The sequence below is a fragment of the Dipodomys spectabilis genome, unplaced genomic scaffold (genome assembly GCF_019054845.1).
Source record: "Dipodomys spectabilis isolate Male_0828 unplaced genomic scaffold, ASM1905484v1 ptg000193l, whole genome shotgun sequence".
NCBI lineage: Eukaryota > Metazoa > Chordata > Mammalia > Rodentia > Heteromyidae > Dipodomys > Dipodomys spectabilis.
Window position 1 is genome coordinate 4,578,478 of NW_024870870.1, and position 4,970 is coordinate 4,583,447.

Genomic DNA, 4,970 nt, shown 5'->3' on the forward strand with positions numbered 1-4,970 from the left:
AGTGTGGCTGAGGACTGGAGTATCCATTGCAGACAAAGAGAATTCACAGAAGAAAATCTTTGCAGCAGATGTAGGTGATTCATAACCTTAGACAATCTTTTTAAATCTGTTCAAAATTCTCTGATACCCCAAACTGCCCTCTTTGAACAGCGTTGTTTGCTTTTCCCAAGACTACCATTCATTAACTATTTAAAATTTTGAGAGGTCATATTCATCATCTCTAGAGATTGCTGTTTGTTTGTGATTTTGTGTGCTTTTTTGTTGTATTTTTTAATTTAATTTCAAAAGGTTGTGCAAGTGAATTACAATAAATATGCTCATCTAATTGTTCAAAGCTCCTGGATCAGAGTGACTCCTTCTATCATTCTCAACCAACCCCTTCTCCAAGATTTATTTCAGATTTACCACTTCCTTTATCACATGTGTACATTGAGTATTCTAGCTGGACTTGCCCCTTGTTCCATTTTTCATTCATTCTATGTCTTTACTATTATTCCTCTCTGGTTTCAACTTCCTGAAAGTCATTCTGTTACACTGTTAATACTTTGAAAGGTTTATATACATTCCATGGAGTTTCAATCCTGCATATACTTGAACTGATGTCAGCTTATATTTCCATAATTCATTCATCTGCAATAACAATTTGCAAGACTGGAGATGTGAAGCACCTAGACATGATTTTATTCTCATCCATTTGGAAGATTAATCTTTAGTCAACAAGAAAGTTTAAAAATGGCTTAGAATATATAATTAACTAACAAATTTTATAAATGGCTTTGTAAAAAGTTTGTGATTATTTTATTATACATGTGATCATATTTTCTATACCTATACGTTTTGGAAAAAAGAAGAAGACTATGATTTACTACTATACAGGAATATGGTAGAAATAGAAGACAGATTTTATGTTTGTCACATCTCTGATGAGTACCCATATTCATGTCTTTAAGTCATATTTCTTACTATGTTAGACAGATAGGGAAAACATAAAACAACATATGATAAGGCAACTATTTTTGACTTTTTAAAATTTACCTTATTAAGTGATGAAACTTACTTTATTAGCTAGTGTTTTGGTTTGAATTATGGGAGGTTGTTCTATTTGACACATTTCTGGAAGGCATCTACTGAACAACACAAATGGTGGGTGATACGATTTCTACACTTTAATGAATGCTTGAACCTGTTTGGCATTAGTGCTGGGTAAATAAATCAACTCAATTGTAACTTGCACTCTAAAGTTGAAAAATTTGTAATGTCACTATCATCTACTTGTAAAATGATATTTTGGTGAATGTGATTTTTAAAAGATTATTTGAAAAGGAATCTGATTTCAGGAGATTAAATGTAGGTTATCATTGGTTTGAGAATGATAACATTTTTATTCTACAGAACCAAGTTTTACTGAAGTACCAGTATTTTGAAGCATTAAAGATCTTCTCAATTAATGTGTTTGTGAATTATATTTGACCTGTAAGTCAAGTTTACCTAGCCTTGGTAGACCTATTATGGATCTATCGTTCTAGGAACTGTTTTTTTGTACTACTTATTCTGGACTGAAATCTTTCAGTAATCATTATAAGAGGGGTATTAAAAATAATTTTGTGACATTTGTGATCCTGGTCACTCATATGGGCTGGTCATTTGTAAACTGAAAGTTTGAATTACTGTACTTTCTCTCAGATTTTGTGATTTCATCTTTCATTTTAAGTTGCATTGCATTTCACAATTGCTTACTGCTAATTCCAGTGTCATAAGGAATTGAGATGGATTTTCAATTACTTTCTTTTGACATGTTTCATGAGGCTAGGTGAGAAATTTGCTCTTGTTATCTGATGAAGCAGATAACTGGGACCTGGGATCCTAGGACCCGTGGGTCCTGCGGAAGAATGATACCTTTTAGATATCATATCAGCAAAATTTGGGTATAATCAGTAGGAATGCTTCAGAAATATGGAGAAAACATTTTTGAACTAGTGAGTTAAAACATTAAACAGAGCACCAGAGTAAAATCCTTTATAGATTAGAGGAAAACAACAATTTTTTTTTACAGTGTGAATTCAGAAGATCAAGAACACTTAGAACATATCACAAGTTTATACCGAAGACATTGCTTTGATACTTTTTATATTCTAATGTACATTCTAAACCTTATTATTTATATTCCAATCTATTTATTGTAATAAATATCTATTTATTTGTCAAATTATCAATTAATTCTAGTACGTTTCACTGTGTGAAATAAAATATCAGCACGTATAAATATAAAATATATAACTATATATAATATAAGAAAAAGGCACATGTTTTGCAATGTTCTGCTGTGGTTAGGGTATCAAAGGCAACTGTGTTTTAAAGTATTATTCCATTATTTCTACCTCAGTGTTTGGTAGAATTGGACCTAAAGCTTTACCATTTGTTGATTTACAGCCTAGAGACAAGAGGAAACACTGTGATTAAAACATTACTAATTTAAGGCCTATTATCGGGGAGAAAGATATAGACTTCTCTTGTAACTATAAAAATATTTGGTGAAAGAAAGGCAGTAGTGTAAATTCCTGCCTAGTTAGATGGTAGACTGGCCAGGACATTAGGTAATCATGCATGTGAAAAATTTTTTCACCTTCTTGGCTTTAGCTACTTTTGAAATGTTAGGTATAAAAAACAATTATATTTTGATAAAATACCTTCTAGTCTAAACGATTCTGTCTTAACTGTTTATCTCTCTACGATCCCTTTTATCTAAGATTAGTTTTGTTCCAATAAGAAAATCTATGCTGTCAGGGTAAGATATTCTGGTTGGTCTGTTGCTACATGGAAGAAGAGTAAAGGGTCAGGTAGACATTTGTGCCAGTAAGATCTCATTTATGAATTTTTAAGCTGCAGAAGTTTAGAAGTAGCTCTAAGGCTTACATTGAATCCATTAGCTGCACAAATCTAACTGAGTTTATAAATAAATACTTGAAAAGCCATCACCTTTGGACCTATCTATAAAGCCTTCAAAGTATGATCAAATTTAAGATGAAAAAGACTTAAAATAGTCATTGACAAAAAAATTGCAAATGTGAGCAATCCACCAAACAATATAAGGTTTTTCCAATATACACAGAATTTTAGAGAAGTAAGATCAATAGCATTTTTAGGAACAATTAGGTTTCCTAGTTACAAACAGTCAACCAAGGATATATGCCTGTATAAAGATTACATCATTAACTACTTAAATTTACAGGATACTACATGCTTCAGCAGCATGTTTACCCAAATTACAACATTATAGAAATTATCATGGCACTTGCACAAGGATGATATGAAAATTTGTGAAGTATTCCATATTTTTCATTCTTCAGATGCAAGAAATGAAAAACAGTTATTAAAAATTGATTACAAAAATACAAGTCGTTATGTCGAAAAATGAACTTGACAACTTTGGTGTGGGGCGGAGGAGCAGCGAGGATTGAGTGGGGGGCGGGGGAAGGATGGGAATGGATGGGAAGGGTAAACAAAGGAGGAGGCTGCAGTGCTTGATAAGAAATGTACTTATTATCTTGTCCATGGAATTGTAACCCCTCTGTACAGTATTTTCACAATAAAAAAAATTAAAAAATACAAATGTAACAATACATGTAATTCATTGAACTGAAAATTAGTTTGACATCAGTGCATTAAATCCTGACCTTAGAAAGGCCTTTACATAGCATAATCTTTACAAAACTTCTGAAATTAGATAACATTGTCATTTTATCCCAAAGAAATAAAATACTATAAGGACCTAGGAAAAAAAGGAATCTTAAACTGTTTCTATATGGAATGCTATCTGAAATAACACATTTATTAATGAACCTATATATATAATAAACAATGTAGAATTCAAAGTATTACATCTAGGGGAGAATTAAATAGATTATGGACATTATACAAACAAAATACAGATTATTTTAAAAAATAATTTTTTCATACAAGCACCAGAAATATTTTTAGTTTCTGTCCTACTCATTTCAACAGATAATTTAAAATGATTTCTGATTTAAAAAATCACAAACCCTGCAGAAATCATTATAGATGTATACAAACAACTCTTGAATGCATTTTGACATCAAAGTCAGGCAATTCACTTGAAGGATACCATGGAATCCATGAATTTTTAAAGTAAGATATTGCTGTTGCTCTGTATTGTGAAAATATTTTGTACAAACACAAAGATGGATTGGCATTTTTGAAATTTAAGAAACTTAACCAAACCATTATGACTTTGGAGAACAATTTTTACAGCCTTCCACAACTTCAAAGAGGTAGTTATACATATTAACCTTTTTGGCAGTATTAAATGCAGTTTCTTCCAAGTGGTTCTTTAGACCGGCTTTGATATAATGCTTCAATAGAAGGAGATCCAGCACATCTGCTATTTCTATTCCAAGCAGCAAGATGCAAGAGGGTCAAGAGGACTTTAGTTTGGGCATTGGTAGCTGCATCATGATGAACTAAGAAAGAAGCCACTCTGGTATTATTCCACATATAAGCATTGTGCAGGGGTGTCCAGCCATTCACAGTAATTGCATGAATATCTGCCTTGAGCCACCAACTCATGGACGATGTCTAAGTGTCCATTGTAGGCCTCCCGATGAAGAGAGGTATACTCATCTTCATCCCTAGTATTCACATGAGTGGCCTTTTTGGAAAGTAGTCTCTGCGCTGTAGTAAGCTGATTATTTTCAGCAGCCCAAACAAATATTTGCTTGAATACTTCTCCATTTTTTTTCAAATGATACCATTCCTCACTTTTTCATTGTCTTCATCAGAATTGCCTAACCAGAGGCATTGAGTACCATTTTGAATGAAGTGCACATGTATTCCCCAATAGTTCACGTTGTTTGAACTGGTCAGAAAAATCCAGTGAATTTTCTACATCTTTTATTTCACCATGATTTTTTTTCTCTTTTTCCAATTTTACTATTCGAAATTATTCTAACTGG

General features: G+C 32.3%; 1 pseudogene; it reads left to right on the forward strand.

Annotated features, from left to right (window-relative positions):
• Positions 1–3,237: 3,237 nt before the first annotated feature.
• LOC122121699 lies at positions 3,238–3,337 on the forward strand (annotated as a pseudogene).
• The last annotated feature ends 1,633 nt before the right edge of the window (positions 3,338–4,970 follow it).